Below are 14,971 nucleotides of genomic sequence, written 5' to 3'. Positions count from 1 at the left end.
ATTTGAGATCCCAGTCTTAAAGGGAGCTCATGCCCTGAACCTTCATGTAGATGCTGCACTCTAGGCTCACCATATAAAAGTCTTAAAATGAGGTTGTGGAGTTTAAAAATACAACAGTAAAACACTTTGAATTGGTCTGAGAGTCTGTACTTAAGTTTTACTGGGAAATGTTAGAGTGAATCTTACTGCTTTGAATAAGATTTTGAGAGCTGAAAGAAGGAAAACCACATTTCAAAATATGTCACATTTCTTGCTGTGAACACAGGTTTAATCATGGAGGTGGTATGTATGTGGATGTGTCCAGTAGTCGATAAGGCTAGAAACTGAATTGTAAATACTAATAACAGCAAATAGATTTATTTAATTACTGGGAAGAGGAACTCATTTATTTTCTGACTAAAATAATACTAATCCAGGTACTTATTCCAGATATGGATATTACAAATCAGGATCCTATATATATATATGTTTAATAAGAATTTCAGACATTCAGCATATAAGATATTCATCAGACACTAGTGACAGGTCAAAGTCATCCACATTTTTTACACCAAGTCACTTAGTACTTCATTGTGGCAAACAACTTCTTTCTGGCAGTATGTGACACCTGAAGGTCTTCCTGGAAAGGACTGAAAATTTGAAAATAAAATGAAAACACTGATTCGGACTACAAAAATATGAACCATTTTCTCTTGCGTAAAAACAGCAATGTGGCAAGTAATTGTTATCTGCTGCTAGTTTCCAGAAAGAAAACAGACATTTTCTAACAACTCTACATCCTTCTTTAATGGGGTAATACTTAAAGGACAGTAATATAAGGGCTAAGAGAAAGCCAATACAGAAAATGGTAGATGCAAATAAGATACTGATTTCATTTTAATTCTGTCTAAGTTGCATTCTAGAATCTGCCACACGGTTTTGATTGGCTGTGTGGGTGAAGGCTCATGCATAAAACCAAATCACTGGTTCTACATAGAATAAAAAAGAATGAAGAGAACTTAAAGCCAGATGCTGAAGCCATTTGCACACTCAGGGCTATTCCAAGACCCAGTTAGAACTCTAGGGTATATCAACAGGGCTCTTTGGTTGCAAACAACCAAACATGGCTATATGGATTGCCTATGTAGACAGATTGCCCCAAGTTCTGCCCACTGGGAAGAGTCTCCTTCACTGATATCTTTCAGGCTTAAATGCAGCAGCAATCCACTTCTAGCAGATGTTGACATTCAATGCAGATCTATCCATAAATCAGGCCTGAACTTTTTTCTACCCTAACTAACTGGTAAGGGGAATTCTCTAGGAAGGCTGAAGGAGCAGTGGTAAAGCAGTAGAACAAGTATCATGGAAGTCTCAGTTGCTTGCTTGCATATTTTGTTTGTGATTTCTGGACCTGTTAGGACCCAGTCTCAATATACACCCTTTCCATTTAGGAGTGAACGCTGCTGTGCCCAGCCAGTTTTATGATTTACTGGATCAAATATCACTCAGATCATAATGGTCAGTTCAGGACACATAGTAATTTGATGTCTCAGGGTCGGTTATTCAGCTTCAACCAGAGCAAGCCCAGAACTGCTTTCCAAATGGGAAATTACATTTGACAAAGAAGGCGTTGCTTATGTCCAAACTTTATGGGTATAAGCTGTGATTCTCTTATGGGGGTTATCAAAGGGTCCATATAGCATCTCTACCAGCCACAGACCCTTCTGATACTATTGGATCTGCTCAGTCACAGCAAGGTAGCTCACACAGCATCCTGAATCTGCTGCCAAGCATTTTTGACGGGGGCCACCCAAAATTAGCAAGCTGGCAAAGGACTTGAATTTCTCCAAAGAAGATACACAAGTGACCAATAATCACATGGAAAGGTGCTCAACATCACTAATCGTTAGGAAAATGCAAATCAAAACCACAATTAGATACCACTTTTACAACCGCTAGGATGGCTATTATCCAAAAAAATAAAAAATAGAAAGAGAGAAAATTACAAGTGTTGGTAAGTGTGTGAAGAAACTGGCACCTTGTGTATTGCTAATGGGAATGTAAAATGATGCAGCCGCTGTGGAAAACAGTATGACAGGTCTTGAAAAATTAAATATAGAATTACCATATGATCCAGCAACTCCCCTCCTGGGTGTATATCCAAAAGAAATGAAAGCAGAAACTTGAACAGAAATTTTCCAAATGTTCATAATAACATCATTCACAGTAACGAGTAGGTGGAAACAACCCACGTGGCTGTCAGCAGTGAAACAGATAAACCAAATGTGGTATATACATACAATGGAATATTATTCAGTCTTAAAAAGGAAGGAAATTCTGACACATGTTACCACATGGATAAACCTTGGAGACATGCTAAGTGAACTAAGCCAGACACAAAAGTACAAATTGTATATGATTCCACTTATATGAGGTACCTAGAGTGGTCAAATGCATAGACAGAAAATAGAATGGAGGTTGCCAGAGACTGGGAGGAGGAGGATTTGGAGAAGTTATTGTTTAATGGGTACAGAGTTTCAGTTTGGAACATAAAAATTTCTGGGGCTTCTCTGGTGGCGCAGTGGTTGAGAGTCCGCCTGCTGATGCAGGGGACGCGGGTTCATGCCCCGGTCCGGGAAGCTCCCACATGCCGCGGAGCTGCTGGGCCCGTGAGCCATGGCCGCTGAGCCTGCGTGTCAGGAGCCTGTGCTCCGCAACGGGAGAGGCCCGCGTACCGCAAAAAAAAAAATTTCTGGAGATGGATGGTGGTGATGGTGGCACAACAATGTGAATGTACTTAATGCCACTGAACTATACATCTAAAAACGGTTAAAATGGTAAGTTTATGTTATATATATTTGACCGCAATAAAAACCTAGCAACTTTACAGGCTACCCAGTAAGTGGGTAAATGGGTTGTAGCAGCATACCCAAAGGTGGTATAGATTGACTCCAAAGTCCAGAGAGCTCACCAAGCATTGTGCCTCTTATATTGTGATGAGCAATGCAAAGTGCAACAACTTGTCTCCACTTCAGAAGGGATATCCTGATATACCCCCAAACCACTACCCCTAGGAACTTCTTCCATTTAGCAGTCCCATGAACTTTTTAATCCTATCCTCTGGTGTATCTTTAGGGTGCTTGTTCTCTTCCACTCTCCAGGTCCAGTTAGCATAGTGGCCTCAGTTTAATGGACCTGCCTGATGTTTTGTGAGATGTCAAGACTATAAAGATATTGCTCTGGGCTATTTTACGACAGAGAGGAAAATTGAGCTGACACAGGACTGAGATAAAGCATTGAAGTGATACAGCTCTTTCTGCCTTGTGAAGGCAAGCAAACTGCCTCTGATCATCTTCACTGATAGGAATGTTGGTAGGAAGTATTTTTACTAGGTCAGTAACTGCTGTTGCTAATCACTGTACTGTTTGGTAAAGACACCATATCAGAAACTGCAGCTGTGATTGGCATGAACACACAATTGAGTTTGTAAGTTTAAGTCTTGGAGTTACCTGGTGTGTGCACCAAACAGATGAGTAAAATGGATATGGGATATGGTAGGATCACTGCTTTTGCAGCTTTCAGGTCTTTTGGCTGTAGTATATACAATTTTCCACAGGGATGTGGTGGTTAATATGAACAGTTTTCTACAGGGGTGTGGTGTTACCTTAGGTATACATTGTGGGGAAGGGGGCAGGAAGAGATAGTTGCAGGGGCTTCCACACGTCTCTTCCCTTCCTACCACAGTAGCCTTTCTTTATAAGTGAGGGATTGTTACTGTTCTCTGAGATTGGAGAAAACAATACAAAACAAAACAAAAAAAAAACTGGGCTCACAGTCCTACTGGGCCCACTTGGGAAAAAAAATTGAGCCAAATCTGCATTTATCACTATTTATCCCTTGGCCTTCATAAACTTACACTCTGACCAGAGTGCCGTGATGATATTTTGGATTTCCAGGGTTTATTATCAGTTCAAATCCAATATCTAACAGCCCCCAGAAAGGCTGAGAGTTTCTGTTTCCCCAGCGTTCAGTCACCTGATAAATGACCACATGTCCCTCTGCAGAAGGCTTAGGGCAGAAGTCACTGTGTACATCTATGACCACATTGCAGGGTTCTTCCTCAAAGAGAACCTGCCTCCCCCTCAATCAAGGGATTCTGATGTAGGAACTGGCTTGAGTCTGGGAACTGAGAGAGAGGCCATGAATCCCAAGTACAGTGACTTTAATTAGGATTATACCCATCAGACCTAGAATTTTTCTACCTATACATCAATATATTAGCATATGGTATATTTAATTGCTATGGATCTTTGATCAACTAACCATCAGCACAGTTCTCTGCAGGTCAAAACATCTAGTCAGAACATCCTATGGCTTACTGTGATAATTGCTTCTACATTTTCTCTGATAGTAAAGCACTGTCACCTAGAATCTACCACTCAAGAGTCCAATATTCCTATTTAAATAAGGGAACTTTATTCTTATGACATTTCTTAACACCTTGGTAAGGAGTGTTCTTTGATCCCTTTCAGGGGCCATGGTTTGAGGGTGGTTGATCAGATTGCACGTGATAAATCTGTCTCCACATTTCTGTCTTCCTGAGTGTTTGAACCCCTTCCTATGCAGTATACTAGGGGAGTTATAGCATTCAACCTCATTAACTGTAGGCCGTAGTTGAGTCAAGGCTTCAAATTGCCAATCCATCAGACTATTAATGGTGCTCCCAGATGCTTGAGCAGGTGGCTGTCTCCACAAGCAAGGAAAACTAAGAGGGAGTTGAGGTTCACAGTTCTTAGTCTTGCCCATGTCTGCTCAAATATCCCCATCCCTTGTCTTGGAGTTCTACTCTTTCTCCACCCAGTGCCCTTATTTAGCATAAGATGTCTGGTTAGTTGAAGATGTATTTGTATACACATTCTGCAAATCTTACAGTAGTTTGGGTCCTCAGCCACATCTGCCTTGGACTATAGGAGATGAAAGACTCCTTTAAGCTGCCGTGGGGATTTTCTGATTTTTCATTGTGTTCTAAGTTGAGCCTGCAAGACCTTTATTTTGTCCCTTTCTCTGTATTCTCTCTAGATCACTCAAGAGACTGCCCTCTGATCACTCAGTCTTTATAGTCACTGTATTCACCATACTGAATACATGCCAAGGCCTCATGATCTTCTGACACTTTGCCCTCCAGCAGCATTTAATCTAATGTCATGGCCAGTGCTAATTTGAATAATCATGATGCCACTGCATACCACAGATTAGTAGTGTCTGTTTATCGGCAACAAGGAAGCTATCTGAGCATTCCTTGATTATGAGCAAACCGACCTCAGAATCTCATTTGTGGGGTTAGCTTCCTGACCTCACTCTTATTACCAATTACATATCACAGTCTAACTAAATACAGTGGGGCAACTGAGGAAGGTTTAATAAAGGGACTACTTACAAAAATGTGAGCAGGGCTAAGGAAAACCAAGAAGAGATGCTGAAGCACCCAGGGATAGCAACAATGGCACGTCATTACAACCCATAGGCCTGAAGAGACAAAGGAAAGGGGAACAAAATTATAGAAAAAGTAGTTATTGCCATAGGAGAGAGCCATTTAGCAGGAGTTGAGACCTTCAATAGAAGGATTCAGCCAATCCACTGCAACTCAGCAAAGGGAGAGCCAGGGGAATAAGTATTTCAGTCTCCTCCTGTCTTCCAGTTCCCTAACAGTACATCCTGTTAGCCAAACTCAACCAAGTAAGAGTGATAATAGGAATGATCTGCCCCGGCAGGGAGGACTATTTTATCACTGACATTGTTTAGAATTGCCAGTCTGTGATGGTGAAAACAAAAGCAATTTTTTCAATTATTTTTAAAATTCACTACCTTATACATATTAATGTATATATGTCAGTCCGAATCTCCCAGTTCATCCTAATGAGAACCTGCTGTATAGCACAGGGAACTCTACTCAGTGCTCTGTGGTGACCTAAAGTGAAGGAAATCCAAAAAAAAGAGGGGATAGAGCTTCCCTGGTGGCACAGTGGTTGAGAGTCTGCCTGCCGATGCAGGGGACACGGGTTCGTGCTCTGGTCCGGGAAGATCCCACATGCCACAGAGCGGCTGGGCCCGTGAGCCGTGGCCGCTGAGCCTGCACGTCCGGAGCCTGTGCCCTGCAAGGGGAGAGGCCACAACAGTAAGAGGCCCTAGTACCACAAAAAAAAAAAAAAAAAAAAATTAAAAAAGAGGGGATATATGTATACATATGGCTGATTCACTTTGATGTACAGCAGAAACTGACACAACATTGTAAAGCAACTATACACCAATTAAAAATAAATAAATATCACGCCCCCCCCCAAAAAAAATTCACTACCAACAATGCATTCCCTTACTGCCTTCACCAAGGGTGGGCTCCCTCCCATCCACGTGCCCTTGGTATGTCACTCACCAGTAAGGGAACCTGTTGGGTCACAGATCAGGCTGGAAAAGGGCAGATCTCAAAAGGCGAACAGAAAATATCCAGGCATCACTATTTAAGTTCTCTCTATACATGGTGTGCATCAGCAATCTGTTCCCTGTGTCAAAAAACTACACCTCGTAAACCAAATCAGCCTGTTTTTCTATGGCCAGTGAGCTAAATGGTTTTTACATTTTTAATATTAGAAAAAAAAAGAGTAATGTATTGTGGCACATGAAATTCAAATTTCAGTATTCATAAATTAATTTTATTGGCACACAGCCACAGTCATTTGTTTACAGATAGCTACTTTTGCACTACATGACAGAGTTGAGTAGTTGCAACAGAGACCAGTGGCCCACATGGGCTAAAATATCTACTACCCAGCCTTTTTACAGAACAAGTTGGCTGATCTCTGGTCTATTTGTATTATCACATTGTTTTTATTACTACGGCTTTGTCTTATGTCCCCACATTTAGTAGGGCAAGGCCCCTTCTTTACACTTCTACCACATACATTTGAGATTAGATTTGAGTTTCTTTAAAAACAGAACATAAACTTGAATTATCACTGGGTTTGCCTTAGATTTATTTGGGGAAAGTTAATATCTTAACCTTTTAATTATCTGTGTGAGATAAAATATTCTTGTCATCTTATCAGTATAAGATCTTGTAATAGATTTTCTCCATAATAATAATGGTAAAAAGTTATGTAATACCTAGTATGTGCCAGGTACCATGATAAATGTTTTACTGTATTAACTCACTTAATCTTTACAATATTATAGATACAATTATCTTCCTTATTTTATACAAAAAAAATTGTCACTTTCATAGTCACATAGCTACAAAGGCAGTCTAACTCCATATTCTTTGTTCTTATCAATATGCAATATTGCCCCTCAATAAAGGCCTTATGTATTCTTATTTTTTATTTTATTTTCTAGTTAGTTATTACTTACTTAAATATTGCTGATTTAGATTACATTCTATACAACTGGATATTTTTATTTCTAATAATTTACTATTGTGATCCTATTGGATTTTTAGGTAGGTAATATCTTCAAACAATGGCAGCTTTAACTCTTTTCTTAAACTCATTTTTTTTCTTTCCACATAGGTGGATAGGGACCCTCAATACTATCTTAAACAGTAGCAGTAATAGCAGACCTCCTTCTACTGCTTGAAATCTTAGAAAGAATACATCTAAAATTCCTCTATTAAGAATATTTTGCCATCTTAATTCTGTATTTTCCTTGTCCTATACTATCTTTGGGGGGTTTTGTTTCTTTTTTCTGATTTTCTGATTTCCATTGGATAGATTGAATTCTCTTTTGCAGGTTTAAAAGTTACCTATTCTCTTTCAGTTGATGTTCTTGTGGCAGCTGCCCCAAATTTAAGAACCAAATATGTCTTTGTTTAACTCTAGTGATTCGTTTAATAAATCAGTAACTGTATCTTCCCTCTAATAAAACAAGTACTTGTGTTTGTTCTCATGTCCTTTTGTTTCTATAAACCACTCTTTCCCTTCATCATTTTTTGATATTACCTTGAATTTTGACTTATAATTCTCATGCATTTACATTCTCTTTTTTTAACTTATTCTGATTTTTAAAAAAATTTTATTGGAGTATAATTGATTTACAATGTTGTGTCAGTTTCAGGTGTACAGGAAAGTGAATCATTTATACATATACATATATCCACTCTTCTTTAGATTCTTTTCCCATATAGGCTGTTACAAGTATTAAGTAGAGTTCCCTATGCTATACAATAGGTCCTTATTAGTTATCTGTTTTATATATAGTAATGTGTATATGTCAGTCCCCATCTCCCAATTTATCCTTCCCCCCTTTCCCACTGGTAACCATAAGTTTGTCTTCTACATGCGTAACTCTATTTCTGTTTTGTAGATAAGTTCATTTGTACCGTTTTTTTTTGGATTCCACATATAAGCGATATCATATGGTATTTGTCTTTCTCTGTCTGACTTACTTCACTCAGTATGACAATCTCTCAGTCCATCCATGTTGCTGCAAATGGCAGTATTTTGTTCTTTTTTATGGCTGAGTAATATTCCATTGTATATATGTACCACATCTCCTTTATCCTTTCCTCTGTTGCTGCACATTTAGGTTGTTTCTATGTTCTGACTATTGTAAATAGTGCTGCAGTGAATGTTGGGGTGCACGTATCTTTTTGAATTATGGTTTTCTCCAGATATATGCCCAGGAGTGGGATTGCTGGATCATATGGTAGTTCTATTTTTAGTTTTTTAAGGAACCTCCAAACTGTTCTCCATAGTGGCTGTACCAATTTACATTCCCACCAGCAGTGTAAGAAGGTTCCATTTTCTCCACACCCTCGCCAGCATTTATTGTTTGTAGATTTAGATGATGGCCATTCTGACCTACTTTCTCTTTTTATTTCCTTTGTTTCTTTTTTTCATATAGTAGCAAACTTAATTAAGCTATTTAGTCACTATTACTTTCAGTATTCCTTATAGAACCTCCTGAATTTGTTTTTATTATTATTTGAGTACTTCCTCCAAAAAGTATTTTCAATGTAGGTGTTTGTGAGATAAACCTTCTGAGGCCTCATATGCCAACAGATATCTTTATTATCCTCTTACATTTATATGACACATTCGTCACTGTACTGGAGCTTCTACCAATGGTTCTAGTCAGTAAAAGAAAAAGAAATAAAAGCCACCCAGATTGGAATGGAAGAAATAAAACTGTCTTTATTCACAGACAACACGATCATCTATGTAGAAAATCCTTCAGAATCTACCAAAAAAACCCCTAATAATTGAATTTAGCAAGGTTTCAGGATACAATATCAATATACAAAAATGAATTGTATTTCTCTATACTCAATGAACAATCAGAAATTGACATTTAAAAAGCAGTACTTACTGTAGTATCAGAATGGGATAATCTGACCCCCCAAAAATGTGCAAACTTGATACTGAAAACTGTAAAACATTGCTGACAGAAATTAAAGAAGACCCAAATGTTAAATGGTGTATACACTATGTTCATGGATCAGAAGACTCAATACAAACAGCAACATAGAGAAGGGGCAGTGAATGGACATAGGGAGCAAATGAAGAAAAACACACAAATATTAGATAAGCAGTGGAAAGAAGGTCCAGAACCAAGTGGTGAGGAATTCTAACATTTAGAAGTCAGGTAAAGAAGGAAGAGGAGATGACAAAGGAGTCTGAGGTGGAGTTGCCATAATACATAGGAGAAAAAGAATGTAATGTCGTGGAAGCTTAAGAATATATCAAGGAGAAAGTCATCGACTGTGTCTAATCATCATGAGAGAGTTTGTCGGACATGTGTTTTATTCTGTTTTTGGTTTTGTTTTTTGGCTACTCAGCATCTTGACCCCATTTTTATGTTCAGAAATTTTTATGTTTCCTTTCTTTTTTGAGTGTTGATGGGAAGCCACCTTCTACTACTGAAGTCAAAAAGTCTAGACTCTTACCTTCCACTCCCTCTTTGAATAAGAGAGGAGTAAGTGCTTTGTGACCACCTACAAGAATGTAGGCTTATGACCCAGGCCTAAGCAATCAGTTATATTCACCCACACCTTCCTTTGAGGACACAGAAGCAGCGATAATGGAGATAATGGAGATAATGGAGATAATGGAGATTCCGTTCTGGTGGCAGTGGCAGTAACTTTCAGTGGCACTCAGTGTCCAAGGATGACTGTGGTCAGTGTCCAGCAGCTGGTCTGGTGCTCACTACAGTGTCTAAATTCTGGCTGCCTAGTCTTTTTAATTCTACCCATTTTCCAAACCTGGTTTTCTAGATTTATCTGTGATTATATGAGCTACTCAATATCTTTTCAGTAAATTTTTTGCTTAATTGGTTTCTGATGTTTGCAAATAAGGACCGCCCCCCCTCACCTAATACAGAAATCTAACAATAGCATCATTGTATTTTAGTATATGGAGGTCATTGGTAACTTTAGCAAGTGAGTATTTGATTTGATTAGTGGGGTCAGAAACAGGATTGGAGTGCTTGAGGAGCGAGAGGGTATGAGTAAATCAAGATATGCAGACAATCCAATGGAGAAAGTTGGCTCTGAAGGAGAAGGTAGGGCAATAACTGGAGAAGAAACTGAGGCTAAGGTAGAAAGTTATTTTTAAATGAGAGAGGCTTAACCATATTTAAATGCTAGAGGGACTTAGTAGAGATGGAGAGACTGAAGACTTAAAATCAAAGGAAAAAAGAATCTGAGTATGAACTGGTCAGATAACAAAACATGCATATTCTAACTCCACTTAGTAAGTTACTCTACTTCTAATTGGAGGTCGTTAAAAAAAAAACAGATTCTGAGCCACATATCCCTTTATATATGACTAGTATAAAAAACTCATTGAATTCTGTGGTGAAAAAATTGAAATGAATTACAATAATGTTGAATACTGCTTCAGTATACCTCACAGGGCCATGAAGTTGAGTGGCATCTGGTATTTCTATTAGTAAGCAATTAGGTATCAGATCGTAACTCATTGTCTCCTACTTTTTAGCATTTTCAAAGAATGTTAGAAAAGATTTACATGCATACTTAGAAATCAGGATGTTATAAGTATTGAAACATTTTGTAACCACTGAAATAAAAACAAAATAACTTTCCCTTGAAGAATCCCCTTTCAACCCCAAGGTTTACACGTGATATTGGTATTTATGAATACGGAAATATTTTCCACAAATGTTTCTGCTCCCTGTAGAATATTTGATATGAAATTAGTTATAATGCTTTATAAGGGACAAGTCTGTTCAGTGAAATTAGGTACAATGGCTAAACTGGTCATTAGGAAAAGTGATTTCTAAGATAATTATTTCTGAAACCTACTATGGTAATAGAATAACTGCTTAAGAGAAAGTAATACTAGCAAATTCCCTGGAATATTTTCAACAAGGATAAGGACATCTTTCCATTGGTCTTTTTTGTTGTTGTTGTTTTTTCTTTTTTTCAAATCATGGCACCATGGTGCTTTTTGGCTTACCTTTAAAGACTGCTGGATTTTTCCACTGAGAAAAATATTTATTCTGGGATTTCTAGCATTATGCAACTGCCTGATTTTCCTAAACAATGTTCTTTTTTTTTTTTGATGTGGCCAAAGGAGTTAAAGTATTCCTGGCACATTCACACTGCAGTTTCAATGTTTTTTAAAAGTCATGTGACTATAACTGAAGGATAGTATTGGGGAGGCTCACAGTTGACTGTGTGAATTTCCTTCTGTATAAATGAGTGTTTTGAGACTAGTCAACTTAGCACATCTGTAGTAAATGAGTCTACCATGCTGTTTTCATTTCTGAAAAAGGAAAACAACTTTTCCCTGCAAAGATCATAAATCTATTTGTCATCAAAATGAAGCCTTACCCGTTTTTGTTTTTTTTTTTAATTTTTCACTGCTGCAACTATAAAATTGGTTATTGGAAAAAAAGGGAAAGAAACAAAACTAACAGCTTGACTTAGGACAAATCAAGGCCTTTCAATCTTTTCTTTTTTTTGCGGTACACGGGCCTCTCACTGCTGTGGCCTCTCCCGTTGCGGAGCACAGGCTCCGGACACGCAGGCTCAGCAGCCATGGCTCACGGACCCAGCCACTCCGTGGCATGTGGGATCTTCCCAGACCGGGGCACGAACCCACGTCCCCTGCATCGGCAGGCGGACTCTCAACCACTGCACCACCAGGGAAGCCCAAGGCCTTTCAATCTTGACTATGCACTTTCTCAGGTGAACACAGGCTTAAGTGTTGTCTAAAATGAGATGCTTGTCCTAAAAGAACGTTGAAAGTCTTGCATTTTCCACTTGTGAATTGTGTCCAGTCTAAGAAGGGAAAACACACTTCATCAGCCCACTCATGATCCAAGCATAGAGTAGCAGGACCACCGTGGAAGCCTTTGTTAGGAACACCAGCAGCCCTGGCACCCCTCTGGGTTGTGTGTTCTCTAGTTTATGAGCTGGTCACCCCAAAGAAACTTCCGTTTCGAAGAAATATTTCTTAGTATTTTGGAGGAAGAAACATACCGGCATCAGCCAGATCTACATTCATCAAATCCTGTCACCTCTTGATTATTAAGGGGTTAATTATCCAGTTAGGGTTTATCCTGATTGCTACTTTCTCTCTCTTCTCCACCCTTCTGCTTGTTTTGGCCCGTTTACTGCTCATTAGGAACTTCCAGAGCAGACAAAATTCAGCCTGTTTGGCTGCTTATTAGCAACAAAATGAAAGATTTGCTAAAGGAAGTAACTTTCCTAGTTGATGCTTCAGTGACCCCGAATCCAATGAAGTTCATACTCTTTGTGGAATATTGTTCCTTTAGGATCTGGCCTGTTTACATTTCCAGTCTTACATTCTACCTTGCTATTCACATGTGCTGTGTATTTTAGTCTAACAGTTATTAAACAATTATTAAATAAGATGTGCCAGGATGGGGAGAGCAGCTCCGTGCTTTGTGACCACCTAGAGGGGTGGGATAGGGAGGGTGAGAGGGAGACGCAAGAGGGAGGGGATATATGTATGCATACAGCTGATTCACTTTGTTATACAGCAGAAACAACATTGTATAGCAATTATACTCCAATAAAGATGTTAAAACGTGCAAAAAAAATTAAAAAAATAATATGTGCCAGGCACTATTCCAGGTGCTGAATATATATGACGTTGTTTAATTCTCACCAAAACCCCATGACATAGGTATAGCTATTATCTTCAGTTTACAGAAAAGGAAGCTGAGACTCACAGTAAGTAACTTGCCCAAGGTCACACAGACAACAAATAATAGAGCCAGAATTCAGAATCACACAGTCTAGATTCAGAGCCTATGTTTTAACCACTGTGCTATACTTTTTTCAAGTATGCTTAATTTCTTAGACATTGCCCCAAATTCTGTGTATTTCCCTCACTTTCATGGCTTTGTACGTGTAATTTATTCCCTCTGCTTGGAAGACTTCCATCTTTCCCTAGGAGGAACAACTTCTTGATCCTTCAGGACTTAATTGAACTGTTATCTCTTCCTTGGACTCTCCAGTCAAAGTTAATCATGCCTGCTCAAACTTCTGTACACTCTGTACATTGATTCCATCAGAGCATGGCTCATATGCATTCTAATTACTGATCTTCATGTCTTCCTCCCCCAGGCATTTGTAAACTTCTATAGAACATGGATTCTGTTTTATTCGTCTTTGTATCCCTAGCACTTAGCATAGTGTCAGTCCCACTTAGAAGAAGCTCAATAAATATTTGAAGAATAAATGTCCTTTGCATAATAACTATGACTTTGGAAACCTGAGTTTAAAATTAAGATGTGTTTGCTACTTATCTTAAGAATCATCTATAAAATTAGTACAATAATATCTAATTCATATGGTTTTTATGAGAACGAAATGAGATCTTGTATGTGAAGTGCTTAGTACAGTGCATGCACTTATTGAGTTACTATCTTTTCATAATAATTTTCATGGCTAGTCTAACATTCAGTGAACAAATATTTGTTTAGTACATAACAGTGTTATTGAATGAAACTTGGATCCACTAGCCCGCACGCAGTAAAGCCAATCTACTGACACCACGTTGTGGTGAAGGAAAGTGCTACATTTATTGTAAGGCACCGTACAAGGAGTCCTGGTCAGCTAGTGCTCAAAAAGCCCAAACTCCCGGATGGGTTTCAGCAAAGCATTTTTAAAGGCGAGGTGAGGGAGGGGTGTCACAGGTTATGTGATTAGCTCATAAAAAATTCTCTGGTTGATGGTGAGGTTACAGGCTGGTGTGTCAGAGGGGTTAACATTATCAATGCTTAGGCACCCATGGGACTGGGGACTATGTGCTCATGGTCACCAAGTAGTTAATTTCTTCCATTTAGTGGGGGTTTTAGTATCTGTAAAGCAACTCAGGAAATGTGCATCAGATACTGTTATCTAGATACTTCAGAGGGGAGCTAAAGCAGAGGCTATGGGGGATGGGTCTGTTCCAGGAAGGCCCCATAGAGTCCCGCTCAGTTACAATATGAGCCCGGAGTTAGGGGGGCCTCTCACTGCTGTGGCCTCTCCCATTGCGGAGCACAGGCTCCGGACGTGCCGGCTCAGCGGCCATGGCTCACAGGCCCAGCCGCTCCGCGGCATGTGGGATCTTCCCGGACCGGGGCACGAACCCGTGTCCCCTGCATCGGCAGGCGGGCTCTCAACCACTGCGCCACCAGGGAAGCCCTTGACCATTTTTGACCTTAAAAAAAGTCACAATTTAATATGAATCACTCTAATAATTGGGTAGTAGTCTATAAACAAATTAAGTAATTCTAAATTGTGGAAGTGCTGTGAAAGAAAGAAAGCATAATGGGAAACAGATTTTGAGATAAAGTGTAATGCAAAATAGCTTATAGATAGAATAGACTATAGCATCCTCACTGAGAAGGCTTACACTTGAGCTAAGGACTGAAGGTAAGACTGACCCAAGTACTTAAGAATGAGGGAAGAACTTGCCATGTGAAAAACCCAAAGTGAAAAGACCTGTAGGCAGGAAAAAGTTTG

At 39.1% G+C, this 14,971-nt stretch overlaps 1 protein-coding gene and 1 long non-coding RNA gene across 6 annotated transcripts in view; one reads left to right on the top strand and one right to left on the bottom strand.

Moving 5' to 3' along the window:
- Window positions 1-14,971, bottom strand: part of LOC309799516 — a 130,997-nt gene that overhangs the window by 21,315 nt on the left and 94,711 nt on the right. For 2 of the 3 annotated variants that reach the window (XR_014293292.1, XR_014293293.1), the window contains exon 5: window positions 5,417-5,505. The exons of the other annotated variant lie outside the window; for it this stretch is intronic. This is a non-coding gene — a long non-coding RNA (uncharacterized lncRNA). The remainder of the gene's footprint in view (window positions 1-5,416; window positions 5,506-14,971) is intronic. 3 annotated transcript variants of the gene reach the window in all.
- COL24A1 (collagen type XXIV alpha 1 chain) overlaps window positions 1-14,971 on the top strand; it is a 389,096-nt gene that overhangs the window by 327,195 nt on the left and 46,930 nt on the right. The window lies entirely within an intron of this gene.

Source organism: Mesoplodon mirus, assembly GCF_964341445.2.
Source record: "Mesoplodon mirus genome assembly, chromosome: 3".
NCBI lineage: Eukaryota > Metazoa > Chordata > Mammalia > Artiodactyla > Ziphiidae > Mesoplodon > Mesoplodon mirus.
Note: the sequence above shows the minus strand (reverse complement) of the source record. Positions and strands in the feature narration are given on the sequence as shown.